Here is a 19234-nt window from a genome sequence, read left to right on the forward strand (position 1 = left end):
AAGAACAAGGAGTGCTCATGCAAGAGGTTGTTTTCAATCACCTTATTTTTTATGCTTCTTGTTTATGATGATGCATGTTTTTCTTTATCCATAAATTATTAATCTTTGTTTTGATAAAGCATGATCTTGTTTTTTATACCATTGTTATAATATTTTTCTTAATTGCAATAATCTGCATGTGAACAATTATTTTTCTTAATCAAAAGCGGATCTGCATCTTTCTTAGATGTAGATCTGAATTTTTCTTAATAAAAAACAGATTTGCATCTTTCTTAGATGCAGATCTAAATTTTTCTTGATAAAAAATGGATATGCATCTTTCTTAGATGCAGATTTGAAAATCAAAAACAAATTTGCATCTTTCTTATATGCAGATCTAAATTCTTTTTAATCAAAAACGAATTTGCATTTTTTTTAGATGCAGATCTGAATTCTTCTTAATCAAAAATGGATCTGCATCTTTTTTGGATGTAGATCTAAAATTTTCTTAATAAAAAATGGATCTGTATCTTTATTAGATATAGATCTAAAATTTTCTTCAAACAAAAACGGATCTACATCTTTCTTAGATGTAGATTTGAATTTTTCTTAATCAAAAAACGGATTTTCATCTTTCTTAGATGTAGATTTGAATTTTTCTTCAAATAAAAACAGATCTGCATCTTTATTAGATGCAGATCTGAATTTTTCTCAAATCAAAAACTGATTTGTATCTTTCTTAGATACAGATCTGATTTTTTTTTTTCAACATATGTAGACTTTGAAATAAAGAAAAAGATCATGAATGGTTGAGTTTGTTTTATTTAATGCATGTAGCATAAATTTATTTCATGAATGAAATTCTCTTCTCAAAAAATCTTTTTCTTGTTTTTTACACATATAAAAACATATTTGATTTTTTTAATAAAAAAATCCAATTTTTTTATTATCACAAAACAGATCTGATATTTTTCAAATCAAAAGACTTTGTTTTACGTAATAAACACTGATCTGAATTTTCTCTCCAAAAACCACTTTTTTACACATACAAAAACAAATCTGATTATTTTTTTATATAAATCAAAATCACTTTTTATTCACAAAAACAGATCTAATTTTTTTTTTAAAAAAAAAACCCAAGAAGAGGATTCATTCAGAAATAAATTTGTGTGATTTCGTTTTTGTCACATTTTCAACATATCATTCATAGCATGCATAAAAAGGGTACATTGGTTACAAGAGTCTTGAAAACTAGACTCTGTTTGGGCAGAATGGTTGGCTAACACCTTCCCATTCCGTAACCTAGCCTTCGAATTTAGGCCTTTGGATAAGTAGATCTAGCCTTATCTTTATTTTATTTTGGGTAGAATGTAAATAGGATAAAAAGCCATGTAATTATTTGGTAGTTTGTAACTAGGACCCAAAGCCATGTAATTTTTCAATTTTTCAAATATGTAATTTTTTTTTCAATCAATGAAAACAACAATTCAGTCATGTATTTATTTTTTCTTATTTTTATGTATAAAAAATAATTGGTGACTCCATACCACTTACCCAAAAAGAGAGGTGCCCTAAAAAAGTACCCAAAAATCTCTTTTTTGAAGGGCACTTTCGAGGTCTCTCATAGGGGTGACTCCGCTAGGGATATCGAGGGCTAAGTTTCGTATTAGACTTAAGTGACCAAATGTGTACACTTGTTTTGCATGGTTTTGCATGATATTGTTGTTTGTTTCTTTATTTATGTTTGTTAGATGTTGTATGATATTTTGTTAACAGCTTTCCCTAACTATCATAGTGTGTGCCATCCAAACAATATGTATGCACCCCTTTCAACAACTTGTGGTGGTAGTAACCATGGATTATCGGTCTTCATTAGATTCGGGTACCCAGTGGTGAACTCACCAACTCATAGCCCAAAGTCATTGGATCATTCCTTGTTGACTGTAAAGGACAAACTATGTTGTTCAGACCAACACAATGTTCATTACATTACAAGTTAGGAGGTGTAACATCCTAGCTGTGGAAAAGAATGAAACAACAAACTCACCCTACAACGTAATGACTTAGAACCTACCCATAGGTTGGTCTCGATTAAAATTGCATTGCATGTTGCGTGTGTTTGTTTTGCTTGGTTGTTTGATGCAGATGGTGACCTAGCTTGAATTAACCCAAAAGAGCCTATTCTAGAGAGAGAGAGAGAGAGAGAGAGAGAGAGAGAATTTGGTCAAGATCCGAAGGAAGGTTGCAAAGAGAACCTAAGGTTGACACTCAAGCTAGTAGCTCCAGTTCCATGCTCATCACTCCCATCACAGTACTGAAGCCCATAAGCATAGAGGACATTCCATTGCTGCAACATCACAATCCTGTGTTCGACCTAACAGTTCCAGTTCCAAGCCCATTACAATACTGAAGCTCGTAATCATAGAGGACACTCCACTGCCACAACATCACAATCCCATATCCGACTTACAAGATACTTCAAACCCCAACCAAATCACCTAACATCCATAAACGGGGGGAGACAATTCAAACCCCCACATTTGGAGACAATCAACCCAAAGCCAAAGTCCACCTAGATTTCAACCTTTTGGATTATAAGTTCAAGCCCATCAAGCCCAAGGAAGGTTCAACCCTAATGAGCTAAGGAAGAATTGAAGATGTTCTCAACTCCATCCTGGAAGGTCAAGAGAGGATAAATGAAGAGCTAGCCCAAATCTTCTGGATAGCCAACTTTGCATTACAAGTCAACTTAGCCAATCAATCTATGCTCTCCACCTTATGCAAGGATAATTCACCAGAACCCAAAGAGATCCCACACTTCCAATTTCTAAAGAAAAGAGCTAGGGATTTCAACAAGTTGTCTTTCCAACTATCCTCTCCAATCAACAAGAACATGTCAATGGACTCAATCCCCAAGGATGTAGTGCCTTATCACGTCAGTAGTGGCACAGTCAAACCATCAACTGGCAATTGTAGGCGTTGAAGAAATTTTTTAGAACTACACATGACTTTGAGTGAAGCCTTGGAGAAACTACAAGCTAAGGGATTACTGAAGCCATTGGATCCCAAGCCAATACCACATCCCATGCCTAGAAGATACAATTTTAATGCTCATTGTAGATATCATCAAGGGAAAGGCCATACAACTGATGGATGTTATAACTTAAGGCATGCCATTCAAGATCTGATTGATCAACAAGTCATCACTCTGCCTTCATCAGCTGGTCGTCCTGACTTTGTTTGAATTTTATTTTACAATTTTTTTTAGATTGGCTCTTTGATTTTATTGTTTATTTAGGATTTGGTTTCTAGTTGGTTATTTGCTTATTAAGGTCCATGTTGTGTTTAATGCATTCATATGTACATGAAAAAATCTTTTTTTTTTTTCAAAAAAAAAAATTTCCGAATTTTTTTTTTTTTTTGCACTAGGGGCATTGGGCCTTCTTAGTAACCTTTTTCTAAAAACCTTTTTAATCTTTCAAAGACTACAAGATTTTTCCCAAAGCCTCCTTCAAAGACTCCAAAACTCTGTTTCAAAAGCCTTCTTTCAAGAGAATAAAGAAGATCCATTTGATAAACTTTTTTTTCCAAATCATGATGATTAATTGCTCTACCAATCAATTTTCTCCAAAGAGGGATTTAACTTCATTCAATCCATTTAAGGGCTTTTGCTAAACATTCAAAATTTGATAAGAAAAGGTCCTAAAAGGCAATCAAAGAAAAAAAAATCCATTCACCCAAATTTCTCGAACCCCATACACTCAATCCCAATCTCTACAGAACTTTTCACATTGTTGGAGCAATTTAACTCTTATTCCAAGAATAATTTATTAAAAGAGTCTAAGTCGTTGTGCTTACAAGAAAGCATCACTAGGGATAGGAGGCCACCTTTAATAACCCACATTATTCCTCAACACCTATTACAATAATTATCCATTGCTAGCCAACTTGTGCTTTTAAATAGTTAGCCTATTTTTCAATGAACCCACTAAAAACTTAAACCTTGGGTGGGGAAATTAAGTATGCATGCTTAAATCTCAATATGAGGAAGTGTTGACCTTATGGATTTAGCGCCACTTGGTAAGGTCCTCAATGAAGACAATGAGACCAATTCCAAAAAAAAAAGAAGGATGAAGAGTTCATCAAGTTTAGGAAAGAGAATTCATCAAGAAAGAGGGATAGTTCACTCCATCAAGCTAAATAGGAAGGAAATCCATCAAGGAGAGATAAGAGATAAGGTTTAGAGAAAACATCAAGCCGTGAGCAAAAAGAGGAGGCCATCAAGATAGAAAAGACTCCAACATGATAAAAAAAAAAAAAAAAAAATTGAATGCAAGAATTTTCAACAAGTTGTGAGAGAATGCTGAGTCATCAAAAGACATGAGAGACATGAAATTCCATGAAAGATTATTCAAGTTGAGAAGGATGAGCAAAAATGAAGACTAATCAAGAGAAAAATCTAATCAAATTGAGGAAGATGGGGAAAAGAAAAAAATAAAACACATTTCATCCAAAAAAAAAAAGTGTGTTTAATGAAAGTGCATTAGAAAGGATAAGAGGGTATCACGGAGAAATGCAAATTCATCTAGGAAAGATTTAAGTCAATCAAATTGAAAGAAAAAAAATGCAGTTGAGTGAAAGCTAATAAAATTCTAAAAAAAAATCAAAAAAAAAAAAAAAGAGAAAAAAAAAGCTCGCTAGGCTGAAAATCGGAAAGGGTGGTCTAGGCAAAAATTAGAGCAAAAAAAAAAGGAGAAAAATTCCAAAAATAAAGAGCCTGCTAAGCTAAAAACCTGAGAGGGTGGTCTAGGCAAAAATTAGGGCAAAAACAACAACAACAAAAAAAAAAAATCAATAAAAAAACTTCTTTCAAAAGAAATGAGAGTGAGTGATTTGACCACAAGATAGGATGCTAAGAAGACTGAAAAAAGGAAGTTGTCAAGCTATAAAGATCAAGACCAAATGAAAGGCATCAATGAAGACTGATGAGAAGATGATGAACATGACAAGGATTTTAGTACAAGAGTCAATCATAGATGAAAGTTCAAATATGTGTATAAACACCCTTGAACGTTTAGACCCCCAATTTACAAGTTAACCAATTCAAGCTTTATGTCAAACAACTAGTGTGCGGAAAATGAACATAAACTATAATATGGAATTGGATAAACTATCTAAGCCAAATTAAAATCACAACCCATTGCAGATAATAAAAGGCAAAGATAAAAGGGAAGGAAGATGCAAACACAAAGATAACACGCGATGTGTTATCGAAGAGGAAACCGAAGCTCTCGGCGTAAAACCTCTCCGCCGCCCTCCAAGCGGTAAACAATCCACTAGAAAATGTAGTTGGGATACAAGGACAGCAATAGACCCTTCAAGCCTAATCTATCCAGTGCACCTAAGCCCTCCAAGCTTCTTGCTCCAACGAGGTTGCGCCGAACCTTTTTCTTTTCTAGCTTCCCGGATTCCGCTTCTAGACCATAGTATCAACCAATGTAGATTGGTTCCTTCCTAACTGCTTCCTAGAAATCCAAACAGCCCTCTCACAGTGATGAATATGGTGAGAACAAGGTTTGGTAAAATGCCTCTCAAGGATTTGACAATGGAGAGGAAGAGAGTTGAGGAATTTGAAGAGACTTTAATGTATAGATTGTTGGTGAATCAATCTTGTTTTTCTTTAGGATTTCTCTCTCAATTTCTCTCTGGAAGCTCTCATACATTTGTGGGTATAAGGGGTATTTATACTGGAGTGAGAGAGGAATGTGAAATGTCAGGTTTTACAAAACAGGGGTGGCTCGCAACTTGGCCTCGCGACTTGACTAAGTCGCGAGACCCAGTCGCGAGATAACCGTATGCAAAGTTGTCATGTTTTGTCCTGTAGTGCTCCAGCTAGCATGACTGTTCACCTTCTGGCACGCTTGGCACGTGTGCTGCGTTTGGCGGCTTGAAGCCACGAGCTACCCGCGAGAGCAAGCCGCGAGTCTCTGTTTTCTTGCACACTCTTGAGCAATCAACACTCTATCTCACTCACTACCCTTACATCAAACCCACCTAAATACAGGGTTACTAAATGCTTAAATACAAGCAAATTTGGCACGGAATAAAGCCAATAAAATGGTTGATTAAATTCAACCTTACAATAGAAGATGTGGAAATATCTTCCAATGCTTGAATTTAAAGTATTGCATACTTGGGGAAACATCATAAGGGTTTTTGAGCCTCTTATATCATTCCTTTAGATAACTTGAACCCGGCCTACATTACAACCTTTGAATAAAGCCCTCCTTGAAGTCCTGCTGATTGAAAGCACACATTTAGCTCTGATGATATTTTCTCTTGGATTAAGAAAGAAAACAGCTCAAGATTATCAAGCCCCATTGGCTGATATCATTAAAAGACAAATTTCACAAATATTCAAGTGACCAAAATTTTTTCTAAGCTTTAAACACTCACTTTGTTTGCTCCCAATAGAAAGTAACTCTCAAGAGAACAAATTTCCAAATTCTCAAAAAAAAATTTCAAATCTTCAAACTTAGGAGTTTGCCCTTTCTTGCTTGTTCCCAACATATGTGATTCCCAAGCCTTTCATTTCCTTAATTGTCTTTGAAGAATTAATCTAAAAATTTTCAACATAAAGAAGCAAATTTGATTACATGTTTTTACTGATTTCAAATCCTTTCTAGCCAATGAGATCGAGTTAACAATTGAGCATTATGATTGGTCAAAGAGGTTGTTCAATGGATCACCTTTTGTTCATTTGAAAAAGATAAAATTTCAAAAAATCTAATTCAAAGTAAATTGCTTTTTTTTCGAGGAAAAAAAAAAAAGACTCATTTCTAAATTTTCATTTCTAAAAAAAAAAAAAAAAAAATTCAAAACTTCATTTTTTTTTTCAAAACTTATTTTTTGAACTACATTTGGACTGATCTTCTATGAGAAAGGTACATAGGCAACCTTTTCATAGGCCCGGTCCCAATCACCCAAAAAGAATCTCCATTTCTCAAAAAAGATTTTTCAAAACTTCATTTTTTCAAAACTTTTTTTTTTCTTTTCAAACTACATTTGGACTTGACCCTTTATGAGAGAGGTACATAGGCAGCCTTTTCAAAGGCCTAGTCCCAATCATCCAAAAAGAAACTTCATTTCACAAATTTTTTTTTTATTCAAAACTTCATTTTTTGAAAACTTTTTCTTCGAACTATGTTTAGACCTGATCCTCTACGAGAGAGGTACGTGGCAGCCTTTTCAAAGGCCCTGTCACAATCACCCAAAAAGAAACTTCATTTCAAAAAAGAAGATTTTTCAAAACTTCATTTTTCAAAACTTTGTCTTCGAACTACGTTTGGACTTGAGCTTCTATGAGAGAGGTACATAGACAGCCTTTTCAAAGGCCCGGTCCCAATCACCCAAAAAGAAACTCCATTTCTCAAAAAAGATTTTTCAAAACTTCATTTTTTTTTAAAAAAAAAATTTCGAACTATGTTTAGACCTGATCCTTTATGAGAGGGGTACGTAGCCAGCATTTTCAAAGGCCCAGTCCCAATCACCCAAAAAGAAACTCCATTTCCTAAAAAAGATTTTTCAAAACTTCATTTTTTTTCAAAACTTTTTTTTTTTGAACTACGTTTGGACTTGATCCTCTATGAGAGAGGTATGTAGGCAGCCTTTTCAAAGGCCCTGTCCCAATCACCTAAAAAGAAACTCCATTTCTCAAAAAATAATTTTCAAAACTTTTTTTTGAACTACGTTTGGACCCGATCCTCTATGAGATAGGTATGTAGGTAGCCTTTTCAAAGGCCCGGTCCCAATCTCCCAAAAAGAAACTCCATTTCTCAAAAAATATTTTTCAAAACTTCATTCTTTCAAAACCTTTTTTCAGAACTACGTCTAGACCTGATCCTCTATGAGAGAGGTATGTAGGCAGCTTTTTTAAAGGTCCGGTCACAATTACCCAAAAAGAAATTTTATTTCAAAAAAAAAAAATTCAAAACTTCATTTTTCAAAACTTTTTTTCGAACTATGTCTGAACCTAATCCTTTATGAGAGAGGTACGTAGATAACCTTTTCAAAAGGCCTGGTCACAATCACTCAAAAAATAAAATAAAATATGTCTTTCAAAGGCTCAAAATAAAAACTTTTTTTTTTTGGGTGAATTTTGGCTAGGAGCATTTGCTTTGCACTAAGCATATCATCAATTTTCTATGCAAGCATGTCTAAACTAGGGGCATTGGCCCAAAACATTTTTATAATAACTGAGTACTAACAAGTTCATGAGAAGAATCTTTTGCAGGAGGTGGACATGGATCTTTCGGCTACTCATCAATCACCATCAATCTTCAGTTTAGATGTGCCAATCGGCACTCCAACAGAGTCCATTGGCCCATCATCCCCGCAGTCCTTGTTTTTCTCAGTTTTGTGATTTTGATCTTGTTTTACTCAAATTTTTCTTTATTGAGGACCCTACGCAATAAGATTTTTTCAAAATTCACATTGATTTCTGAACTAGGGGCATTCGACTGCCTCATTCATTTTGGAAAAAAAAAATCATCATCATCATCTTTTCATAAAAAATAAAGATTTCCCAAAAATCATGCATCCATTCCTAAACTAGGGGCATTTAGCCATGCCTCATCCATTTTGAAAAAGAAATCATCTTTTCCTCAAATATCAAAGTTTTCAAAAGTCATGCACCAATTTGCAAACTAGGGGTATTTGGCCATGCCTCATTCATTTTCAAAAAAAAAAAATGACCATTATCATCATCTTTTCATAAAAAACCAAGATTTCAAGATTTCAAAAAAAAATCATCATGCATTCATATAAAAACTAAGGGCGTTTGGCTTCGCCTCATTCAAGTAAGTGTGAACTCCATCAGAATTGAGCAAGATAAGTTTAAATTGGTACTATAAGACCTCATCAAGTGAATTCTAAACTTGTCTCAGTTAAAGTTTCCATGTGATCAAAAATTTCCCACAACCAAAGAATTCCCATGACCAAAATCACATATCCAAAAAATTCCCATGACCAAAATCACATGTCCGAAAAATTCCCATGCCCAAAATCACGTGTCCAAAAATCAATTCCCATAATCAAAATCCACATAACCAAAAAATTCTCACAACTAATGCCCCACCACAACAAAGAATCAATGCCCCACCAAAATTTCACCACAATCAAAATTTTTCACATGTCCATACACAACTACCAAATTTTTCCATAACCATGCCATCGGAAAAAATTCCCACATGTCCATGTTCATGCACAAATAAATCCCCACATGTCCATGTTCATGCATAAATAAATCCCCACATATCCCAAATCATAACCACAAAATTTTTTCATGATCCAACATCACATACGCAACAAAAATATTTATGTAGCCAAAATACCATATCCACAAAAAAATTTCCCTACCCACAAAATTTTTTCCATAAATTACACATGCCAAAAAATCTTCCACATTCATCATGATTTTGTTCAACCAAGCCTACACAACAAAATTTCATGACTTCAATGCCCCCCAAAATTCAAGCCAAAGTTCGTCCAACAACATCACAAATTACCAACATGGCCAAAATTTCATGACTTCAATGCCCCCCAAAATCCAAGCCAAAAATCATCCAACAACATCACAAATTACCAACATAGCCAAAATTCCATAAGCCACTAACATTGTCCAGATTACACCATGACCAAAAGATACAACATTTCAAAAATGTTCCAAAGCTAACATTACAACATGATCAATCATACAATACCCCAAACTCCAACAACATCACACAACAACACAATGACAATGTCTTAACATCAAATTTTCAATTCCAAATCTCAAATTCTCAACTCCATGTCCAAATTTTCACATCCCAAATTTCCAATTTCAAATTTTCAAACTCCAAGTTTTCAAACCCCAAATTTTTTGGGTCCAAACTTTCAATTCCAAATTTTCAAATCCTAAATTTTTTTCTAATTCCAAAGTCTCAAGTTTCAAAATTTCAAGTTTCAAATTCCAAAATCTCAAATTCCAATATCTCCAGATTTCAAGTTGCAAGTTTTCAAATCTCTAGTTTCAAAATTTCAAGTTGCACAAATTTCAAACCTCAGATTTCATGCTTAAAATTTCAAGTCACAAATTTTCAAAATCCCAAGTTTCAAAATTTCAAAATTTCAACTTTCAAATCTTTCAAGATCTTAAGTTTCAAAAATTCAGATTTCAATTTCAAAACCTTCAGTTTTCAAAAGAAAAATTCAAACCCCAAATTTCATGATCCAAATTTCAAGCCTTAATTTTCAAAATCCTAAATCTCAAAATTTCAGATTTCAAGTTCCAAATTTCAATTCAAAATCTCAAGTTTCAAAGTCTCAAAATTTTAAGTGTCAATTTCAAAACTTCCAAGTTTCAAAAATCAAATGTTTCTCAAAAATAGAATCTTTTGTCAATCAAACTTTTCTTGATAAAGTTCAAATCAATAAGGGATAAATGAAGATCACACATCTCAAAAATAGTGGGACCACAAAGAACTCATCAGTTAAAGTCTAATTTCAAATTTGACTTTTGCAGGCAATAGTCTAGTTTCAAGGTAGAGAAGCCCTTTGGTTGCCTTTCGTCAAGATCGAGGTAGAGAAACCCTTAGGTTGCAGACAACTCTAGTTTCAAGGTAGAGAAGTCCTTTGGTTGCCTTTTGTCAAGATCGAGGTAGAGAAGCCCTTCGGTCGCATACAACTCCAGTTTCAAGGTAAAGAAGTCCTTTGGCTGCCTTTCGTCAAGATCGAGGTAGAGAAGCCTTTAGGTCGCAGATAACTCCAGTTTCAAGGTAGAGAAGTCCTTTGGTTGCCTTTCATCAAGATCGAGGTAGCGAAGCCCTTCAGTCTCAGACAGCTCCAGTTTCAAGGTAGAGAAGTCCTTTGGTTGCCTTTCATCAAGATCAAGGTAGAGAAGCCCTTGGGTCACAGACAGCTCCAGTTTCAAGATAGAGAAGTTCTTTGGTTGCCTTTCATCAAGATCGAGGTAGAGAAGCCCTTGGGTCACAGACAGCTCCAGTTTCAAGGTAGAGAAGCCCTTTGGTTGCCTTTCGACAAGGCAGCTCCAGTTTCAAGGTTAAGAAGCCCGTTGGTCGCAGACAACTCCATTTTCAAGATTAGGATTGAGAAGTATCTTGGTCACCCCACTTGTCAAGATTCATTTCCAAAGTCATCAACTACCAGCTAAGTCAAGTACTTTCATTTTTTTGTCAAAAGATAAGGCACTAGTTCTTTGTTCCAAAGTTTTAGGTTCGAGGGTTAGGAAATCTTTGAAAATTCAACCTCAATTAAATCATGGTCGCTAAAATTAGTCTTTGTTTTACATTGACATTCACTTTTCAAGCTCTGTCAATGAGGAGCATTATGTAGACACTTAATTTTGCACACATGATTTAATCAAGAAGAATGACTTGAATGACCATCCACGTACCCCAAAAATTATGATTGCATTACGTGCATCAATTTGTTCTTGCATTACATGCATCAATTTTTCTTTGCATTACACGCATCAATTTATTCATTGTTTATCATAAAAATGATCTTGAGGTTCTAATGATCATAATGATGTGTCTGGTTTCCAAGTCAAACCATCGGATCAAAAGATATCGCATGATCAAGTCTATACAGTCAAAATGCATTCTATCTAGGTAGAGTCGACCACACATGATTAATTTAAATTAATTTTGATTGGTTAAATAGTTAAAATTAATTAAATAATTCTGTGATTGGTTGATAATTAGTGTCCTAAATAGGGATGCATGCATAGGAATAAAAGGGATGATTGGATAACAATAAAATTGTGGATAATTTGAACATTATCAAGATTTATTTTAGGGTAATTATCTACAAGATAATTGTTCTTAAAAAGCCTAAATTATCCAGAAAAGAGATGAAAATCATAGACTAAGGATGAAAACACGTCTAGGTGAGAGGATCGGATTAAAAAACCTTAGAAAGAGAGTCCAAAATGCATCTAAACACGAAAGTGTGTTTGGCATCCAAGAGCACCATTTGGCACTTTTGGAGTGCCGAATTGCCTCCTTTTGGGCTTTGGCCCAACTCGCTTTAGGTGACGATAAAGCACACCCTTTTCTATCTTTTCGCAGAAGGATGAGCCCCGATTTGCATTCTACACATCGGAGCTATTTTTTATAGTCTTTTGGCATCTATAAATAGAGACTGGATTTCATAATTCGGCACCTTTTTTCTACACTCTGAGAGGCATATGTTTTGAGGCTCTCAAATTGCTGATATTTGCTGATCCTCTCTGAGATTTGCTACTTAAATTAGGCGTTTTAGGTTTCAAAGATAATTGAACAAATTTATTTGAACCCTAAAACATCCTCTCGAGAACAAGGAGTGCTCATGCAAGAGGTTGTTTTCAATCACTTTTATTTTTATGCTTCTTGTTTATGATGATGATGTATGTTTTTCTTTATCCATAAATTATTAATCATTGTTTTGATAAAGCATGATCCTATTTTTAGACCATTGTTATGATCTTTTTCTTAATTCCAATAATCTACATGCGAACAATTATTTTTCTTAATCAAAAGCGGATCTGCATCTTTCTTAGATGTAGATCTGAATTTTTCTTAATAAAAAAAAGGATTTGCATCTTTCTTAGATGCAGATCTGAATTTTTCTTAATAAAAAATGAATCTGCATCTTTCTTAAATGCATATCTGAATTTTTCTTAATAAAAAATGGATCTACATCTTTCTTAGATACAGATTTGCACCTTTTTTAGATGCAGATCTGAATTTTTCTCAGATCAAAAACTGATTTGTATCTTTCTTAGATACAAATTTGATTTTTTTTTTTTTTAACATATGCAAACTTTGAAACAAAGAAAAAGATCATGAATGGTTGTTGATGATGCACAGGATCGTCAGTAACAGTGAGCGGATGGAATCCTTCGTGGTGCGAGAGAATATGCTCAACGATGATCACCGGTGTGGTGCCTGCCACAACGTCTCCGATGCCAAAGTCAGAATGATCAAAATAATAGTCAATCAAGATGTATGTCTGTGTGTGTATATTTCGTACCTTTTTACTGACTGTGTAGGAGCTTTATACTTGCAACCTTGGGGGCTAGCCGTTGGGGTGATAAATGCTTTCTCAAGTAACGCCCCTGGTCCAATAATGAGACTTTCAAGAGGTTCCCAACGGTCTGCTGGGCTGATTTCGTAACCGCTCAAGTCATTGATTGACTGCATTGAGTGACTCTCTGTCTTCGTCAGTGATGATGGTTTTCCTCGTTGTTCCTGATGACTTCGTCAAGGATGTTTCCTCCGTCACTAAATGTTATCTTCGTCTAGGGATGCAGCATCGTCATTCCCATCAATTGCCCCCCAGGTTCTGGGGTCGTCAATGACGTGTCATGACAATCACAGAAGATGAAAAGCTTCTCTTGTGACTCTTGGGGTTCTGTTCCGCATTTAATGCTTAGTGGCGGTGCTACAGGCAATCATGGCCACGTGGCGCGTGACGATCCGTGGAGTTAATGGTGTGACCCTTGGGTTTCCCGCTGGTTTTCTAATCGCTTTTTGGTCTAAGTTTAAAACTTCTCTTTTTTAATTTTTTCTTTCACCTCTCAAAGAGCGAAGACGGAAAGTTTTTCAGTGATACTCCGAGCATTCTTTTGAGACTGTCTTTCTTCTCCGGCTCGCCTTGCGCCGTGCTTTTGCCGTTCCGCCATTGGAGGTGTGTGTCTCTTTCTTTTCACTTCCTTCCTCTTTTTGTTTTTGCATAATCTCTGATTCTATGTTTCCTTTTATTCTTCTTTTGTTGTTGGTTTCTGCTTTTCTTCTTTTTGGGGTTTTAGTTTGAGTTGTATTTTTCTGCCCCTTAGATTTCTGCATTTCCATGGTTGATAGTTTGGAGGTTAGGATAGCTTGTCTGTCGGTCTCCTTCCTTTTCGCGCGTCTGGGGGGGTCTTTGGGCACTTATCCGTTTCTGGAAAATTTTGTGTTTGAGGGTAATTGTCTGAGCGTGGTTTTGGGCGACTTGTTGCCCTTGCTTCGTCAATCGCTGAATTGGTTCGAGGGTTTAGCTAGGAGAGGGTCAATGTCTGAGGTTAGATCTAGCGATCTCGAGACTGGGTTGTCTTCTAGTGACGACCTGGTTGAAGGAGATACAGCCGTCTCTGGCCAACGGGTGGTTAGGGCTTTTCATGCCCTCGAGGAGATTTGTGGCCTGGACACTGAGACGGTAAATAGATTCAAGGATCGGTTTCAGTTCCCATCTAGGGTTTGTATTCGTCTACCCAGGAAAGAAGATAGGGCCTGCCACTTTTCCCCAAGTGAAGTATGTTTTTATGAGTCATCTTTCACCTGCGGGCTTAGATTCCCCGTCCATCCGTTCCTGATGGAACTTCTAGATCATTTCGGTATTGCCCCCGGGCAGCTCATGCCTAATTCGTGGAGGATCGTGATCAACTGTATACAAATATGGTTGGCCTCCAACGGGGATATGATCCGGCTGGCTGAGCTCACCTACTTGTACCGCTTGAAAGAATCCAAAGAGTGGGGGTATTATGAGTTAGTCCCCTGGGAGAGAAAGACTAGGATTGTCAAGGGCTTGCCCTCGTCCTTAGGTATTGGAAGTCGCGCTTTTTCTTTGTGTCTGGGGACGACTTCGAGACTCAATCCAGCAGTGATTGGGGTGATATCTCGAGGTTGCTCCGTCGGTGGGGAACCCCGACCTTAGGTGCGTCAGTATTTCTCCCCGTAGTTTCAATTTTGCCAATTTTGAGGCTCTGGTCTTGCTAACTTTTTTGTTTCTTTGTTTGGTGTAGCTAAGAGACGACCTGGATTGAAGAGCAGGTACAAGGAACGCATAGAGACTGCGATCGGGTACGCTGAGACGATTGAAAGCTGGGACGAGCTGGTCGACCCCCGGTCTCTTGCATTTTACAATCTCGGTCCTGACCCTTCTCCTTTTGTTCTTCGTTAGCTTGGTATTGAAGGCAAAAAGAGTAAGTTCTGACTTCGTCAATGTTTGATTCTCCTTGCGTACTTAGGTATCTTTGAGAAATGTTTTCTTCTTGCAGAGATGACGACCAAGTTCAACAAGGACATGTACGCGAAGATGAGGTCGAAGAAGGACGAGCCCCTGTCCAATCTAGGGAAGAAGATCGTGCGTGTGACCGGGCAGGGCTCTACTCCTACTCCCCTTAGTACCATTCCTCCCATAGCCCTCGAGACGACGAGAACTTCCTCTCCAACTGCGTCAATAGAGGAGATCGTCACTCCAGGCTCAAAAAGGCAGCATGTGGCTGGTAAAGGGAAGGAGAAGAAGAAGGCTGATGTTCCCTCGTCAACAATATGGGATGATGAGAGGTTGGCTTTGGACAGGGCTCATGAGGTTGTCACTCCAGCGGACCTAAGGGCTCTCTCAGACATGTCTTTGAACGACGTTGCCTCCCGCCATGTTCATAAGCTCGTCCAGGTACGGAGTTCGTCATTTTTTTTTTTTTTTGTTTATTTTACTGACGACTTACAACCTCTTTTCAGGTGTTGGGAGAGAGCCTTCACATTAGTGCTGAGTATATCACTCAAGAGGCCAAGGTGGCGTCTCTGACGACCCGAATGGAGGCCCTGGAGAAAGAAAACTTCGACCTGAAGAAGAACCTGATTACCTCCATGGACGAGGCGACCTCTTTGAAGCAGAAGGTCAAAGTGTTAGATGACGACCTCAGGGTTGAACGCCAGTTGACCCAAGAAAAGGATGAACAGCTTCTTTCAGCCAAGGAGAAGCTTGCAACTGTTGCCGCCAGGTCGGTGGAGGCTTTCCAGACCACTGACGAATACAATACTGTACTCTTCAGTTGGTATTTCAAAGGCTTTGAGCTGCTCAGGAGGTACCTCGTCAAGCACCCTTCTGGGGTCAACATGGAGAGTTTGGATTTGGAGGAGGTAGATAAGGAGATGGCTTTGGACGAGGCTGCTCAGTCCTCTGCCCCAGATGGTGATGCTCCAGGTCCTGCCACCGATGCCCCTGCCGCCGTGGACGCTTCTGCTGATGCCTGACCCTGTTACTTAGAGAAAAAATTTTTGTTGTATTTGGTGGATGCCCTTCTTGTTTTGGGGCCCCTTTTTTTTTATTTTTATTTTTTGTAAGTCTAATTTCAGAACAATTAATTTTATTTTGAAAACAATGATAGTGGCCCAGTGGTTATGGACTGGAATGAAGTTTACTTACTTTTCTTCTAGATGCTTTGGCTGATTTACATCTGTTTATAATTTTGTGCTTTGTTGCATCCTGTTTTGATTTGACGCATTGCACTCTTTTCTCCGTCCACTGACCCCTGCCACTTGTGACTTTAAGGGGGTGCCGTCTGGTGACTTAGGTCCGTCCAGACGGGCTTTTGTTACTTAGTCTTTTAGCCATTCTGTTATGGTCGTTAGTAACTTACATCCGTCAAGGCGGAATCTTGTTACTTAGTCTTTTAACCATACTTATATGGTCGTCAGTAACTTACATCCGTTAAGGCGGAATCTTGTTACTTAGTCTTTTAACCATACTTATATGGTCGTCAGTAACTTACATCCGTCAAGGCGGAATCTTGTTACTTAGTCTTTTAACCATACTTATATGGTCGTCAGTAACTTACATCCGTCAAGGCGGAATCTTGTTACTTAGTCTTTCAACCATACTTATATGGTCGTCAGTAACTTACATCCGTCAAGGCGAAATCTTGTTACTTAGTCTTTTAGCCATTCTGTTATGGTCGTTAGTAACTTACATCCGTCAAGGCGGAATCTTGTTACTTCAATTTTTTATTGGCCTTATGGTTGACCAATGCTGCCTGCGCAAAAACATCAGAAGAAAAATACTTTTATTAACTTTAATACCGAATGCATTCGTGTATTACATTTACTCATGGTATTTCTTTAAGTGTTCAATGTTCCATGGACGAGGGAGCTTTTGTCCGTCCATAGTTTCCAGGTGGTAACTTCCTTGCCTCGAATAGTGGATGATGCGATAAGGCCCTTCCCATGTAGGGCCCAGCTTCCCTTGAGTGGGGTCTTTAGTCGCTATAGTGACTTTGCGAAGGACGAGGTCCCCTATGTCCAGACGCCTGAGTTTAACCCTCTTGTTATAGTACTCGGCCATCTTTTTTTGATACTTCGTCATTCTACCGGACGCATTATCTCTTACTTCATCTAGGCAATCCAAGTTCAACCGCAGTCCCTCGTCATTGGGTCCATCTCTGAAAGTTTCTCGTCTGATGCTTGTTACTCCAACTTCTACTGGGATTACTGCCTCGGTGCCATAGGTAAGCCTGAAGGGTGTCTCTCCTGTTGGGGTTCTGGCTGTAGTCCTGTATGCCCACAGGACACTAGGTAGTTCTTCTGGCCAGGCACCTTTTGCTTCGTCCAGCTTGGTTTTGATTATCTTGAGCAGCGTCCTGTTCGTTACTTCCGTCTGTCCGTTTGCCTGAGGATGTCCAGGGGATGAGAACTGATTCTTGATCCCGAGGTCCGAGCAGAAGTCTCTGAAGCCTTGGCTGTTGAACTGCCTCCCATTATCAGATATGATCGTCAAGGGAATCCCGAACCTACAGATTATGTTTTTCCACACGAAGCTCCGGATCCGAGCCTCAGTGATGGTTGCTAGGGCCTCTACTTCAACCCATTTTGTGAAATAATCAATAGCAACCAGAAGGAATTTCACCTGACCTTTACCTTGGGGCAGAGGACCGACGATATCGATTCCCCATTGTGCGAACGGCCATGGGGAGGCTATGGTCGTCATTTTCTCCGCTGGGAGCCGTTGCACGTTCCCGTACCGCTGGCATCTGTCGCACCTTCTGACGATATCAGCAGCATCCCCCTGCATGGTTGGCCAAAAATACCCCGCTCTTATCACCTTGTGGACTAGGGATCTGGAGCCGGCATGGTTGCCACAGATTCCTCCATGTACTTCTTCTAGGATGTATTTGGCCTCGTCCTCGTCAACGCACTTTAGATAAGGCATAGAGAAGCCTCTCTTGTACAAGACGTCATTCAGGATCGTAAACCTGGCTGCTCTCTTTTTCACCTTTCTGGCTTCGTCAGTATTCTGAGGTAGGTGCCCATCCTGGAGGAAGGACATTATGGGCGTCATCCAGGTGCCTGTGCTCTGGATGGAGAACGCCGCCACCTCTTCAATACTCAGGTGTTTCTGGATCTCTATTGTCATGTCTGTGCTTGCCTTTCCTTCTTCTGACGACGCTAATTTTGATACTTCGTCGGCCCCAACATTTTGGCTTCTTGGTATCTGGACGAACTCCACTGTGTCGAACTTTTGGGTTAGTTGCCTTGTCAGTTTAAGGTATTTCTGCATCCTTTCTTCCTTTGCCTCGTACTCTCCACTGATCTGTCCGATTATCAGCTTTGAATCGCTCTGGATTAGCAAATTTTTGGCCCCAAGAGCTTTCCCAAGCCTCAAGCCCGTCAATATTCCTTCATACTCGGCTTCGTTATTGGTGGCTGGGAACTTCAGTTGAACCCCATACTTTATCACTTCTCCGTCGGGGGTGGTTATGACGACCCCTACTCCCCCTCTCTTTTGGGCTGACGAACCATCTGTCTGTATTGTCCATTTATCGACTTTGTCTGTAATTCCATCTTCGTCTGGCAGAGTGAATTCAGCGATGAAGTCAGCCAGAGCTTGTGCCTTGATAGCTGCTCTTGGATGGTACTCGATGTCAAATTGGCTGAGTTCGACTGCCCATTGGACCATTCTCCCTGCGGCTTCTGGTTTGTTCATTGATTTCTTAATTGGTTGATCCGTCATCACAAGGATAGGATTTGACTGGAAATACGGCCTGAGCTTGCGCGAGGCTACTATAAGTGCAAACACAATCTTTTCGATCCTTGGGTACCTGAACTCAGCTCCTTGAAAGGCTTGGCTGACGTAGTACACCGGGAGTTGCTTCTTACATTCTTCTCTAATCAAGGCTGCGCTTACTGCCGAGGCTGATACTGCCAGGTATAAGTATAAGTTCTCCCCTCCTTTGGACGGGCTCAGGAGAGGTGGACTGCTCAGGTATTGCTTCAGCTCCTGGAACGCTGCTTCGCATTCGTCGGTCCAAGCAAAAGCCTGCTTGAGGGTTTTGAAGAAGGGCAGGCATTTGTCTGTGGCCCTAGAGACGAACCTGTTCAGGGCTGCTATCCTTCCTGTAAGTTTTTGTACGTCCTTGACGGTCTTGGGTGAAGCCATGTCGATGATAGCTCGTACCTTC

This window comes from Quercus lobata, chromosome 1, assembly GCF_001633185.2.
Source record: "Quercus lobata isolate SW786 chromosome 1, ValleyOak3.0 Primary Assembly, whole genome shotgun sequence".
NCBI classification, from domain to species: domain Eukaryota; kingdom Viridiplantae; phylum Streptophyta; class Magnoliopsida; order Fagales; family Fagaceae; genus Quercus; species Quercus lobata.